Below are 16,442 nucleotides of genomic sequence, written 5' to 3' on the forward strand. Positions count from 1 at the left end.
CCATTATTATTACTATAGATCGCGAATGTTGCGAAATCAAAACTGTTGCCGCGAGTTATAGACAAAGAGGAGAAACATAGGCATTTTGTTATTACTTCACCTTTTCTAATCTCAAGCTTTGTTTCACACTTCGTTTCATTTACTAGAAATATTGACTGGTTTGGACGTTGAAAAGAACTGTAAATAGATATTACACCTTAACCAGTTCTGTCACGCGCTTACGACGCGCTTTTGCCACATACTGATCCTGACGTACATTTTAAGCTTTAACTCCCAAGATCAGATTATTAATTCTCCCCTCTTGTTGCTACGTCTTTCTTCATAAATAAGTTACGCGAATTTTGTTTTGGATCAAGATAACTTCTACCGGATAAGTTCGAGTATTCTCAATACCTGTTTGCTGGATAATGTATGATTATTATCCAACTACAGCTAGACGAGTACAAATAACGTCATAAACGAGTACAAATATAACGCGGCATTTGTACTCGTTTATAGGCCATTTTACAGTTGTGTACTTTGTTGCCAAGCCTTTGATTCAGAGTGAGGCTGAAGGTGACCTTGTTGTGATAGAGACCTGTATCTACTTAGCATGATAACAAAGTGATTTACATTTGAAAGGCAGCAAGGTTTGTATCATAACAAGGTCACCCCTAGCCTCACTCCCGTTCAAAGGCTTGGCAACCAAGCACACAACTGTAAAATGGACTATTGTGGTACCGGTTAAACAGGTTCTCTCGCATCGCGCAAGCGAAGAATTGGATTGTAGTTACGAAAAAAAAAAAGAAAAAAAAAGTGGCGGACAATTTGAATCATTTTTCCGACGACGAAGAGTCAGAATGGTTGGCAAATATAGATTCAAGTTCATTAGGTAAATTGAACGAAGAAAAACAGCTTGACGACCAGAAAATAGAAACAGCAACACAACAACGTGCCAATTCCGTTCCGCTTCGCAGGCTTCTATCACGCACTCCTCATAAATAAATATCCGCGAAATTCGCCCGCACTGAAATAACAGTTTGGCGTGTTGGATAATAAATAACTTATCTGACGTTTTGTTGTGTAGTATCGCTGAGTATTTTCACTCGTTATTTGTATTTTGACTCGCCCTTCGGGCTCGTCAAAATACGGCACAACTCGTATAAAATATGTCACGACATATTACACCACGACATATTACTCCCACAATATATGTCGCGACATTTACATCACGGGCGTCATGGAGGTCTCACTTGTGCGACATAAATGATATTTGAAACCAGACGGTCAACTCTTAATATTTCACACGTAGAAAGAGCACTAAATATAATTTTGTAGAGATGAGACTGGCGCTAGTTTTATTAGCGACATTTCTTCAATCTCTGTTTAATTTGTTCAATGCACAAAACCCTATTGGTTTGCACGCATTGTACAACACTCGCCAACGGCAAATGTTGGCTCTTACCGCTTTAAATCTACGTCGATGGACGCAAAAAAATGGGAAAAAATCTGTGAGCCAAAGGGTGAAAACAAGCCATCCCCATACTGAGAATAATCGGGTGAATAGTGTAAATTTGTAAATTGGTATGGGTTGAAATTCGCCCTAAGGCCCAGATGGAACGTTGTAAAGAAAACTGCTGACGTGTTGTCTTTGCAGAATTTCGAGAATCCAATTTTTGCCGGTATTTCGGACTTGATTGACGTTGCGACAGAAAAAAGCAAAAAATTGTTATTTGAAGGCCATTAGACAAGGTATGACCTGCTTCCAGGCAGGACATCGGCTTCTTTGATCTTTAGGTTCTTCGGACATGGTTATGTCTGGTCGCGACAAAAGGGTCGCACTTGTCGCAAGCATGCGATGACAGATTTTATGTCCAATATAAACACCAAAAGCGTTAGTATGACCCCTGCCTAAGATATAAATATTGCAGGGCCGGAATTTACATATTAATCACTTCCGGGAGTTGAACGGTGAACGAAATTAAAACGCGCGGACTATTCAGAGGTGAATCAAATGAGGGAAACCAATAAGAATTTATTATGGTGATATACGTGAAATATTTTAAGTTCTGACAACAATAAACCGGAAAATCTACTGAAATAAGACTTAGTTCAGTTGTCAGGGGGCAGAAACATAGGATCACGCTCTTCCATAAATAACATGTGTTCTGAACAGCTGTCATATATTCCAAAATAAAAATTGATTTGTACCTGTTAAATTGTCATCCTCTGAATCTCTCTTTTCACCAAAAGATGCCATTCGTTATTTCTTTATGCCCGAAAATAGCAAGAATAATAGCTTTCCTTTGAACAATTTCGATTAAACCACTAAAGATTACATATTCCCGAGTTGAGAAGATCTAACCCCGTCTTATGCCTAGTTTCGTGATTGAAATTGCTATACTGTTTTTTGTTTTTTTTGTTTATTTATTTGTCATCTTCGAATTCATTATTTGTTTACATTTTTCTGCATGACGATTGATTCATTCATTCTTCGGTTTAAATGCAGCTATTTCCCTTTCAGCAGAAAACATTCGCAAACCGCAAAATTATTTTTCTCCTCAGTGCAGGATGTACACTCTGTGCCTTAACTAAATCGATAAATGATGAATGCATACTATAAGTTATATTTTACTAGCAGAATTTCTCTTAGATTAATTAACTCGAAATATCACTCATTCGATGCGCTCTCTGGTGAGATATCAAGTCCATAACGAGAAGTGTAATTCCATATCCAAGAGCAACCATGTATTATTTTGTTTACTTTTATAGACACTATATGCCTTTACTGAAAAGAAAAGGCGACCTTATTTAGGAACGAGAATTTGCTCATCACTTATCACCTGACAAAGAGGCGCGAAAAGCAAGTGACGTATCGGCAGTTGATGAGCGATATCAATCAGTGCAAATTACATGGCGAATAACTTTTTATTATCTTTCCATGAGAAAGCGAAAGGTTTTTTCACATTTTCTTTTTTCGCTATCACCATTACAGTTTCATAAATATTCTAAAAATGATAAAGGTGTGCCTTTTTTTGTCAATAACTCTCGCCAATCTTGCACCAAATTTGTTTGCAGTCAAAAGTAAAACGTCTGCAGTGAAATTCAGTGACGCTATAGATCTCAACCCAATAAAATCAGTTTTGGAATGATAAAATCTGTTCTCTCCGAACATGAGAATGATGTTGATTTGCAAAATTAAAAATATGGTTTTGTTCGTACGTAATCGAGCTCCGAGCAAGATTAAACGGACACCAAACTTACTGAAATTCATTCGCTGACTGCCTCAGTGTCTTACATGGAAAGAGAATTTGGTGTTACATCAAAATACTTCCAATAAGCGATAGTGTTCTAGTTTTTCAACGATCACAATGTTTTGTTTTGAAAATTAAAAAGCTAAGCTAGAACTAGATAAGAATTGAATAGAAACCTACTTTCAGTTGACAACGCATGATTAACTAAAATGCATGTTTAAGCTTAGATTTAAAGCAAAAAAGTACAGCGGTGTCACGTATATCTTGCCTTAAAGAGTTCCAGTCTACGACACTCTGATACGTACAACGTTGTTTGCCCCAGTTTGTTCTTACGCGAAGTAAATGAAAATCGTCTTTGGAACGCGTGTTGTAACTATGATTTTAAGTGATTTCTAACAAAATTAAAATCAGAGTCAATAAGACCACTCAAACACTTGAAGATCGTTGTACAACGATGGGAACGTCGCCTGAGATGCAATGGCTTCCAACCAAGAGAATCAAGAGCTTCGGACGCCGAGTCATGCGGATGGCGATAAAGAATTATCTTAGCAGCTTTATTTTGAAGAATCTGAAGATTTTCCATGAGAGTGGAGTTGTTCTTATCACCCCAAACAATGTCACCATAATCAAACAAGGGAAGGATGAGACTATTGTAGAGAGTTAGACGGGATTGGAGTGGTAGCATCTGCTTTACTCTTCTCAGGACACCGAAGCGTTGGTTGAATTTGTTGACAACCGAAGAAACGTGATCTTGCCAAGTCATATTTTGACTGATAGTAACTCCTAATTACTTAAAAGACTGAGTCAGTTCTTTCTAAGGGTGGCAGCATCCTTCGCATGGAAAGATAACTTGGTGTTATATCAAAATACCTTGCTTAAGAGATAACCTCCTCGGTTCTCAACGATCACAATTCTTTTTTTGGCTGAATCAGTTGCATTGATATCTATTCTGTGAGAACAATCTACACAGGTTCATCACCAGAGGGAGACATAATGCTAAACAACATCCTATCAGCAGTGGCCTTTTGGTAGATTTTTTTTTCACAATTTTCGATAATGATATACCACATATCATTTCACTATCTTTCTTTACCCAAGGAGTGCCATAATTAAACTCCAATAAAGCTCTTTTCCAAGAAGGATACTTTACTTCTCGTCATAACTAAGGAAAAAAGAGATTAAAATCGTTTTCGCTGAAGTCATTCAAGTGTTTTATCATCTGTGTATGTGTGTAGAAATTCTCGTTGTATCGTACAGGAATTTTAATAAATAAATTGTTACTGGACCAGCTGTAAGCTGGGACCGTGAAGAAGGAATCTGAGTCCCTCTCTGTCGTTGATCCACCGAGTTTTTTGCTGCAGTTAGGATGCCATAATGCAGGCCAATATTGTGGATTCATAAGAAGACAAGCGTTGCACATGATACTGGAATCAGTAATACTGTAGTTTCATAGATCCTTCTGGGCAGAAAAAAATCAGCTAATTCAAGGGGTCTGTTATTATATTCTTAATGTCAGCATCGAGAAATAATTCTGTCGCTTTAAACGATAAAAAAGATGGGCAATGTCTTTAAAAAAGTATGTTTTTATCAGTCACGATGGAGCTCGAAATTTATTTTCCTTTCTTATGTATTTTAAGACATGACACTTTCAACATTGATGACTGCAGCAGTATGCAGGATGATGTCTTATATATTATTATGTACCAAACGTATATTTTGGCTTATTAACGAAAAACTCTATAGCTATACGTGGGAGAACTTCAGATCGTACAACCCGAAGGCCTAAGACTCGAATTCTCGAGAAAAGAGACTCACAATGTCTTTCTTTCGCCCAAGTTCGTCACGAGTAATTAGGATCGATATTTTTCTCGTTCTTTCGTCTTATGATACAGATAATTTACATTTGTATATCTAGTCAATAACCTCTCATCTCATTCACTGACTTATTCAGTTCTCACCTGAACTCCTATGATAATGTGATTTACCCCACGAGTACGTAACTAAATGTTGTACCCGCTCACACCAGCAGTATAGAGGAAGCTGAATATGAGCTTATCGAACTCTAAACAGAAAATCTTCTATCATTTGTTTAGTTTGGTGATACCTGATTCTATTTTGTGGCTATGCTGTTTCACCATTTACGTAATATATTTCAGCATTTCATTTTCATTAATCCTGGGTATAGCACAATAGCTGCAAGACGGCTGGGTTTAGCTACTCATTATTATTCAATTTTTTTGGAAGGTGGTCGTTAAGCTGCCGCCTGGTTATGCTAATGTGTTTACGAATAAAAAAAAAACTTAGCGTTAAAGTGCCAGTTAGGCTTGGAAGTCCACTAGTGCAAAAACAAGCTGAATTATATAGAGCATTGCTTGAAAATGACGAATATGAAAGCTTAAGACTATTCTTTACAGTTATCATCAGCATTATCATCGTCATCATTATCACCATCATCATTATCATTATCATCATTATCGTCATCGTCATTTTGTTTTTACACAAAAATAAACTATTTATTTACGTCTACTGCCGAACATAGGTGAAATCCTAAAAAAATCCACATTTCCACGAGTACTTTTTGTTATAATCAATCGTATATTTTTAGTCTCATGCGATTGGTCTGAATGCGTGACCGAATATCCCCCTATTTAAACAGAGGAATATCCAAGGATGTGATCCAGGTGATATTCCTTCGAAGAGAAATTTTAAACTAAGAGAGATAAATTAGTATTAAAAAGCAAACGGATGTCATCTTGTCTATTAAATATATCTTATTAACCAAGCGCGAGGGCCGTACTGGGAGATATCGGCCCGAGGTCTTGACAGTACGGACCTCGCTGCGCTCGGTCCGTACAAAAAAGACCGAGGGCCGATATTCTTCCAGTACGGTCCCAAGAAAGCTTGGTTAATAAGAGATTTATTATACGACTGAAGTTCAAAGGGACACAAGTGCGGTATCATTCGGGACCATTCGGGACAGTGCCCGGTCCAACACTTAGAGAATATTGGACCGGCAATAGAGCATTTTGATTGGTTGATTTTAGTTATTGGCCCTCTGACTGCCCGAGTCGTGTAATAATATGCAGATATTGATTGTAAGTTTAAATCAAAGACAATTTGGAAACACATTTTAAGAGCACTGACTGCAAAGATCTGCTGCACCGAAAACATAGCTAGCCCAAAAACTATTTTAATTAACCTTGGACATAAAAAATGCAATAATTTCTCATTACAAAGACTACTTCCTTTAAAACACATTGAATTCAGGCTTAGAAACGTCCGTAGATGTAAAGAAAACCTTTGCATGGAAAGTAAAACCGTCATGTTGATAAATCTGGTTGTGGTGATGACATCGATATCTTTACATTAATATATTTACATGATGTAAATGGTACGCGTATAGCGTGCGGTGAAGATGTCATGGTTTTGAAAAAGACAAAAATGCTTGTATTCATCGACAACTATATTACCGTTATTAGGGAACTTTACCATCCCGTTTACGGCAAACGGCGATCCTGAGGAGGTCACGTGACCCCCGCTTTGCCGTCACGTTTGCAGTTTGCGGTTCCAGTTTCGACGGGAAGAAGGCGCTCCAGCCGTAAGTGACTTACGGGAAGGTTTTTTGGCCACTTGATGAAACCAACTTACGTTTGACACTTTTAGTAAGAATTTTCTACCATTTATGGATCCAAATGTGGTTTTTTTTGTGATTAAAAAAACAATGTATTTTGCATGATCTAAATGGAAGAAAGCCGAGTGGCGAAAGAACTTGAAAGCAAAATGGCGTCTCGAAGTTCCTAAACATGTGCATGCAAAGAAGCACAGGTATGGAGTTCTGTATCAATGTATGCCTTCTTCCATTTCTAGAAAATGCCTTTTAGATAGCCTAACACTTGCCAAGAGGTGATGCTGGCGACCGAAGGGGCCCAGCGAAGGCCAAAATGCCCCGCTGATCATAAGGAAATTCCGAGGGAACCTTCCCCTATTCTTTCGGAAGACAAAAAACCCGTCGTGCTCTCAGGGCGAGCTTGTAGAGAAAGGATGAATGGCCTTATCTCAAAATACCTTGAAGAAGATAAAAAGGCTCTTAAAAGGTAGGCTTTTCCCACCTAAAGACGTCAACGCCATGCTAAATTCAATTTTGGTGACGACGGTAAACGGGAAACCTCAAACCGCTAGCAGCCGTTTACCATTTGCAGTAAACGTGATGCTAAAAGTCCCTATTACTACTATAGACCGTGAATGTTGCGAAATGAAAAATGTTGCTGCGATCTTTAGACGAGGAGCAGGTACGCCGGCACTTTGTAATTATTTTTTCCTTTTTTTCACCCTCAGATTCTGTTTCACACTCCACCTCATTTTCAAGAAATTTGGCTCGTTTTTATTTTGACAGGAGTTTAAATTGAATAAATTGCGTAATCTAGCTCTGTCAGGTGCTTATGTACAGTTAATGCCTTAACTCCCAACTGCCCTCTTGCCGCTACATGTTCTATTTTTAAATTATTTGGTTTTCGATCAAGATAACAACCTTTACCTGATAGGTTTGAGTATTCTCATTACCTGTTTGTTGGATAATCTATCGATATTACAACGAGAAGTTGCATGTTAATCACTTCTGGGAGTTAAAGAGTTAAGGAAATTAAAACGCGCGCAGACTATTCTGAGGTGAGTCAAATGAGAGAAACCATTAAACATTTATTTTTGTGATGCACAGTACGTGAAACGTTTTCAGATCTGACAACAATAGACCAGGAAAATCAACTGAATTTATATTTAATTCAGTTTTCAGGGGGTAGAAAGATAGGATTGCGCACTTACATAAATGACACGAGCTCTAAACAGCTGTCATAAATTCCAAAATAAAAAATGATTTCAACCTGTCGTGTGCTGTCATATCCTCTGAATCTCTCTATTCTCCAAAAGATGCCATTTGTTATTTCTACACGCTTGAAAACAGCTAGAATGATAGTTTTCTTTTAAACAATTTTCCTTCGTATTCATATTTTTCTGTGCGTTGCAAAAATATTTAAAGCATAATAGCCTCCAGTTTACATCAAAATAATTGCTCTTTTTCATAGTCGTTGTGGTTTCTGGGCCAATAATTTCACTTTTAGCTCGCCTGAAAACCACTTTAACTTTGGACATGAGAATGTAACAATTTCTCACTACAATTACTATTTCCTATAAAACACTTTGGGTTCAGTGAATTTTCCGCAGATGTAAACAAAAGCCTTGCATGGAAAGTGAAACCGTCATGTTGATAAATCTAGTTGTGGTGACGACATTGACATCTTTACATGTCAAGATATAAATGGTAACCTAGCTGCGTGCGATGAAAATGTCATGGTTTCGGAACAGAAATAAAGCCTGGTATTTCACCGAAAACTACATTACCGCTATTATTACTATAGATCGTGAATGTTACGAAATGAAGACTGTTGCTGCGATCTATAGACCTTTTTAACCTCACGTTTTCTGTCACGCTTGAATTCATTTTCGAGAGAAATTGCCTGGTTTTGATGTTGAAAAGAACTATAATTAAATACGTCACGTCACCCAGCTCTGTCACACGCTCATCATGCGCTTCTGCAGCATACTGATCCCGTACAGTTTAAGCTTTAACTCCCAAGACCTGATTGTTAATTGTCTCCTATTGCTGCTACATGTTTCCTTTTAAATTACTTACATGAATTTAGATCAAGATAACAGGCTCTACCTGATACGGTTGAGTATTCTCATTACCTGTTTGCTGGATAATGTACGAATATTGCAGGGAGAGTTTACATGTTAATCACTTCTGGGACTTAAAAGGTTAAGGAATTTAAAACGCTCGCAGACTTTGTTTTCGTCATCCAAATTGCTGTTCCACCTCAGGAAATTTATTGTGCTTTTTTAGTCGTTTTTATAATTTGTCATTATTTTCTGCTTACATTTTTCTGCGTGACAAGTGATTAATTTCTCTTTTAGCGGAAAACGCTCGCAATCCCGAAAATTCTTCTTTTGTCCTCAGAGCAGGACGTACACTGAATCAAAAAGGATGAACTCATAGCGTGAGTTATATTTTACCAATATAATTACTATTGGAGTAAATAACTCGATATATCACTCGCACGCTGTGCTCTCTCGTGAGATATCAAGATGATAACAAGAGAGTAATTCCATATCCACAAGCTTCCATGTATTATTTTGTTTACTATGTAAGAACATAGGCCTTTATTGATAGGAAAGGCGACTTTATTAAGGAATGAAAATTTGCTATCTATTCATTAACCTGACCAAGTGGCGCGAAAGGCGAGTGACGTGTCAGGAGCTGATTGGCGATTTCGATCAGTGCAGCTTACATATTTTTCCATCATCTTTCCATGAAAATGCATTACGTTTTTTCCAAATCTTCATTTTTCGTTTTCAGCGTTACAACTTCATAAATGTTCTAGAAATAATAAAGGTGTACTTTTTGGCATGTAAATATCTCCAGCCAAATCGACACTAAATATATTTGCAGTCAAAAGTGAAAAGTCTCCAGCGAAATTCAGGGACGCTCTAGATCTCACCCCAATACAATCAGTTTTGGAATGATACATGCAACACTCTCTTTTCCATACATGAGAATGATTTTGATTTGCATAATTAAAAATTTGGTTTTGTTCGTTCGTATCGAGTCCCGGGAAAGATTAAACGGACATCAACCTTACTGAATTTTATTCGCTAACTGCCTCTCACACGGAAAGAGAATTTGGTGTTACATCAAAATACTTCCCCTAAGAGATAACTTTCTAGGTTCTCAACGATCGCAACTTTGGTTTCTACTCCGTGTGAACAATGTACACATGTTCATCACCGGAGGGAGACGGAGAGCGAAATAACATCCTATCCACAATATAGTGGCTTACTTGTATATTTTTTTTTCACTATTTTCCGATATTTGATTATAATTTGCCACATATTACATCACTGCCTTCCTTACCCAAAGAGGGCCACAATTAAAATCCAATAAAACTCTTTTCCAAGAAGGATACTTGACTTCTCGTCGTAACTAAAGGAAAAAGAGATTAAACTTTTTTTTATTTGAAGTTATTCAAGTGTTTTGTTATCTGTATATGTGTGTAGAAACCCTCGGTGTATTTTACAGGGGTTTTTAAAGACAAGCGGTGCACATGATACTGGAATCAGTGATGTTGTGGTTTCATAGATCCTCATGGGCAGAAAGAATCAGCTAATTCAAAGTCTGTTATTATATCCTTTATGTCAGTATTGAGGAATGATTCTGTCGCTTTGAACGATACGAGAGATAGGCAATTTTCTTAAAACTCTTTTTTTTTTTATTTGTCACGATGGAACTCTAAATTTATTTTCTTTTGTTATGTATATTCAGACCTGACACCTTCAACATTGATAACCTCAGCAGTATACAAGATGATGTCTTATATATTACTATGCACCTAGTTTATGTTTTGGCTTAATAACGAGAAATCTACAGCTACATGCGGCAGAACTTCAGATCGTAAAATCCGAAGGCTTAAGATTCGAAGACAATAGTTTTCTTTCGCCTACGTTCGTCACGAGTAATTAAGATCGATATTTTTCTCATGCATTCGCCTTTTTGTTCCAAATCATTTATATTTGTAAATCTAGTCAATAATCTCTTATCTAATTCACTGACTTATTCAACCCTCACCTTAACTCCTGTGATAATGTGATTTGCTCCACAAGTGAGTACCAAAACGGTGTACTTGCTCACACCAGCAGTATCGAGGAAGCTGAATATAAGCTTGTCGAACTCGAAACAGAAAATCTTGTATCATTTGTTTATTTGGTGATACATGATTCGATCTATTTTGTGGCTATGCCGTTTCACTATTTATACGCCAAGTTTGAACATGACGATGTAGTATCTTTTAGCTTTTCAGTTTCATTAATCCAGGGTATAGGACAATAGCTGCAAAGACAAGCTGGTTTATACGGAGCAGTGCTTGAAAATGACGAATATGAAAGCCTGAGACTCTTCATAGTCGTCATCATTATCACCATCATCATTATCATTACAACCATTATCTTCATCATCATTATTTCTTTTGACGCAAAAATAAACTATTCATTTATGGCTTCTGCCGAACATAGATGACATCTCCACTTCCACGAGTAAATTTTGTTACAATCTATCGTACATCATTTGTCTCGCGCGTTTGGTCTAAATGGAGCACATGACCAAATTTCCCCCTGTTTGAACAGGGGAATATCCGAGGATATGATCCAAGAGATATTCCTCCAAAGGGAGATTTTAAACTAGGAGAGATTCGTGTTAAAAAGCGAACAAATATCATCTTGTTTATTGTGTGGATATTGACCGCAAATTTGAATCAAAGGCGAATGTTGAAACACATTTTAAATAAGAGCAATGACTGCAGAGATCTGCTGCACCGAAAACTCAGCTCAAATCTGAGTCTTTCTGTCTCGTTGAATCCCAGAATTCTATGCTGTGTTGGGGTGCAGTAAGCGAGGCCTCCACTATGGTTCATATAAGATTAGCGGCGCACATGATACTAGAATCAGTCAATGTTGTAGTTTTGTAGATCCTCGTGGGCACTGAGATAAATCAGCTACCTCAAGGTCTGTTAGGATAGTTTTAGTGTCGGCATTTATGTCGACATATCTCACGATTTTAGCAGTACGCAGGATGACGTCATATGTGTGCCCAGGCTCATTTAAGAGAAAAATCTATGGCTACATAAGGGAGAGTTTCGGATCGTAAAACCCGAAAATCTAAGATTCAAATCCTTGGGAGGAAAGACAATGTTTTTCTTTTGCCACGTAAGTCACGAGTAATTAAAATCGATCGTTTTTCTTATTGCAGTAAATGGTTTGAACCCGGGGGTAACATGTGAAGGTGTAGTCTGATCGTCCGGGTGAGTGTAGTCCTGAGAAGGACTGTTGTCGGTGGCAGTGACTGACGTTTCGACAACCTGTGCGGAAGTCATCATCAGAGTCAAGTGAGTGATTGTTGTCAGTAGAATGTTCTTATTCCAGTTCGTGTGAACTGGAATAAGAACATTCTACTGACAACAATCACTCACTTGACTCTGATGATGACTTCCGCACAGGTTGTCGAAACGTCAGTCACTGCCACCGACAACAGTCCTTCTCAGGACTACACTCACCCGGACGATCAGACTACACCTTCACACGTTTTTCTTATTCTTTCGTATGTTTGCATATCTAGTCAATACCCTCCTATCTCATTCAGTGCAATAGGTTCTTATTAACTAATTCAGTTCTCACCTTACCTCTTGTAAAAATATGATTTTTCCCACAAGTGTGTAACAAAACGGTGTACTTGGTAACCTAGCCGTATCGAAGAAGCTGAATATGAGCTCATGGGATAGAAATAAGAAGAAATGGTCAATTATACGAAAGACAAAATAGTGGCCGCAGGAGATTTCTTCTTCGCGTCTCGACGATTCTTGGGACGTCTTTATAGAACCCCGGGTCAATCACCACGATGAGTAACCTCTTGGACGTCAAAGTTTTGTAAGCGTTTTTTTAAGAAAAAAGATAGTAAAGTCGGGCCAGCCCACCGTGCCGAGCAACCGTAGTTTAGAGCTGGCTCGACTCCAATAAAAGGAGTGAGACTTCCTACATTTTTATTCATGTAGATACTAACCCGGTTTGACACTTCCACCTAAATAACCATTTTTTCTTGTTTCTTTTTTTGTTTTGTTTTGCTTTTTTTTTTTTGTTTTTATTATCGTTCTATTCCTTCCTGTCTTATATACAGACGGCTGTCGGCAACTTAAGTTTCTGCAGTCGAAAGATGGTTATGCATCGATGGGCTATGTCTTTAAGAACATTTCATTGCCTGGTGGACTGCTTTTGTTTAGTCAATGTAGAAATTGGTTTACAATGGAAGACAGATGTAGATCGATAAACATGGGAGCAGGAGAGAAATATAATATATTGTGCCAGACAAGGGATTCGGACCACTTTCAACACCCAAATGATATGAAACCGATGGTAGATCTTATGTATAGGGGCACTAAGGTAACGATATTATTTTTTGCTTTAAGTTTTTTTGCTGCTTGTAAGTCTTGGGTATCCTTCAAAATATTTTCCTTTGTTGCTCTGTGCGTCCTCACCTAACTAGACTTGCAGATTTCATCACAATAGTTTTCAAAATGAGCTTGAAAACACCATGACCAAAAGAATATAAAGTCGAAAGTTTCAAGTGCACATATAAACCAACAGCAACAGCATTGATCACTCGCCATTTGTACTGGCGATTTATTCAACTCGCCGCGATGGTGTTGGAAAGTTCCTGGTGTGCATTTGGTGTAAGCTACCTTGAATTTAAGAACCTGGAAGGATTGCCATTAACAATGAAGGTAAATTATTACGGTTCGTCAGTGTAATAACTCACACTTGTTGTTATACGAGCATGACGGAACAGCAGAAAAACCTATAGCGTCGAATCTAAGGCGATTCATGCACATGTTTTTTCTGTGTTCTCAAAATATTTCAATGGGGTTTCTACCAATCATTGCGCGTGCAAAATAAGACTAAATGCAACTCTTATGAAAACGGGTGTTGCTTCAATATATGCTTGAACGGTGCATCCTGCCTGGTTGGATTTACGGACAAGGGGTACAAGTGCGTGTGTAAAGCTCTTTACATGGGTGAACATTGTGAAAAGGTAAGGCCTGCTGTGAGCTGCATCAATCATAACTACTGCCACATGTACGTGTCTTTCTTGTAACTGTCTTAGCTTGATATCGTATGCCTCTGACTTTCGTGTCATATTTTACACACTATATCCTATATCTGATTTTTTTCAGGTCTGATTTTCGCTATTGCATAAATAGCGCTATCTACTGCGAAGGATCGTGCATCATACGTATTTAATACCGCAGTTCAAAATATATTAACTTCATATATTCATTGTATCTGATTTATCATCACGGGTTTATTACGAATCAACTTAACGGCCTGCTCCCAGATGGCTTGTTAGCTCAATTGGTAGAGCGCTGCACTAGTATCGCAGAGGTCAGTGGTTCGAGTCCCGTACAGCCCTGATTTTATTCAGGTCTGATTTTCGCTATTGCATAAATAGCGCTATCTACTGCGAAGGATCGTGCATCATACGTTTATTCGTTTATGTCAGGTTTCATTCGCGACTCAAGTTTCGCATGTCTGCTCGTGTCATTTTCATGACTAACGTCTCGCTTTGTATTTTTTGTAGTTTTGGTTTCATTCCTTTATTCGTGTTTCGCGCGTTACCTCATGTCATCAAATAATTTGCTTGTCGCTCTGTATCTCTTGTAGTTTCAGATTATCCTCCGCTCGTGTTTCTTGTGTTTCCTCGAGCTATCTCATGATTCACGTCTCGCTCTGGATCACTTGTAATTTTGGTTCCATTCCTTCACTCGTGTTTCGTGTGTTGCCTTGTGTCGGTTCTGATGATTCACGTCTCACTCTGTATTCTCTCGCAGTTTTTGTTTTATCCCTCCACTCGCTTTTCAGTTCTTGTGTTGCCTCGTGTCATCAAATGATTCGCGTCTCGTTCTGCGTCTCTTGCAGTTTTGGTTCCATTCTCTCACTCGTCTTTCGTGTGTTGCCTCGTGTCGTCAAATGATTCGCGTCTCGTTCTGCATCTTTTGCAGTTTTGGTTCCATTCCCTCACTCGTGTTTCGTGTGTACCTCATGTCATCAAATGATTCGCGTCTCGTTCTGCATCTCTTGCAGTGTTGGTTCCATTCCCTCACTCGTGTTTCGTGTGTTGCCTCGTGTCATCAAATGATTTGCGTCTTGTTCTGCATCTCTTGCAGTTTTGGTTCCATTTCCTCACTCGTGTTTCGTGTGTTGCCTCGTGTCATTAAATGATTCGCGTCTCGTTCTGCATCTCTTGCAGTTTTGGTTCCATTCCCTCATTCGTGTTTCGTGTGCGCCTCGTGTCATCAAATGATTCGCGTCTCGCTCTGCATCTCTTGCAGTTTTGGTTCCATTCCCTCACTCGTGTTTCGTGTGTTGCCTCGTGTCATCAAATGATTTGCGTCTTGTTCTGCATCTCTTGCAGTTTTGGTTCCATTTCCTCACTCGTGTTTCGTAAGTTGCCTCGTGTCATTAAATGATTCGCGTCTCGTTCTGCATCTCTTGCAGTTTTGGTTCCATTCCCTTACTCCTGTTCGTGTGTGCCTCGTGTCATCAAATGATTCGCGTCTCGCTCTGCATCTCTTGCAGTTTTGGTTCCATTCCCTCACTCGTGTTTCGTGTGTGCCTCGTGTCATCAAAGGTTCGTGTCTCGTTCTGTATCTCTTGCAGTTTTGGTTCCATTCCCTCACTCGTGTTTCGTGTGTGCCTCGCGTCAGCAAATGATTCGCGTCTCGCTCTGCATCTCTTGCAGTTTTGGTTCCATTCCCTCACTCGTGTTTCTTGTGTTGCCTCCTGTCATCAAAACATTCGCGTCTCGTTTTGCATCTCTTGCAGTTTTGGTTCCATTCCCTCACTCGTGTTTCGTGTGTGCCTCGTGTGATCAGACGATTCGCGTCTCGTTCTGCATCTCTTGTAGTTTTTTTTTCCATTCCCTCATTCGTGTTTCGTGTGTGCCTCGTGTCATCAAATGATTAGCGTGTCGTTCTACATCTCTTGTAGTCTTGGTTTCACTCCTTCACTTGTGTTTCGTGTGTTGACTCGCGTCAACTAATGACTCGAGTTTCTCTTTTTAACTCATGTAGTTTTGGTTTTATTCCTCTACTCATTTATCTTGTGTTGCCTCGTGTTATCAGACCATTCGCGTCTCGCTCTGCATCTCTTGTAGTTTTGGTTTCATTCCTTCCCTCGTGTTTCGTGTGTTACCCTGTGTCACCAAATGATTCGTTTCTCGCTTTGTATCGCATGTAGTTTTCGTTTCATTCCTTTACTTGCGTTTCGTGCGTTGCCTCGTGTAATCTTATGATTCGCGTCTTGATGTGTATCTCTTGTAGTTTCGGCTTCATTTGGCACTGCAGTTGATGTATATCAGTCCTGCTGTTGCTACAACGTAGTTGAAACTGGAAAGTTAGTGCAAAGGTATGAATTAAAAAAATTTCCAGTATATTGTTTGTGAATATCTTGACCGGACATTAATGCAGTTATATTGCATGGAAACTATTTCATGTTTTTTCAATTTCATTAAACATGATTCGTGCGCCAATAATACGATAATTTAAAGGGAAAGGGTAG

This window comes from Stylophora pistillata, chromosome 2, assembly GCF_964205215.1.
Source record: "Stylophora pistillata chromosome 2, jaStyPist1.2, whole genome shotgun sequence".
Classification (NCBI taxonomy): domain Eukaryota; kingdom Metazoa; phylum Cnidaria; class Anthozoa; order Scleractinia; family Pocilloporidae; genus Stylophora; species Stylophora pistillata.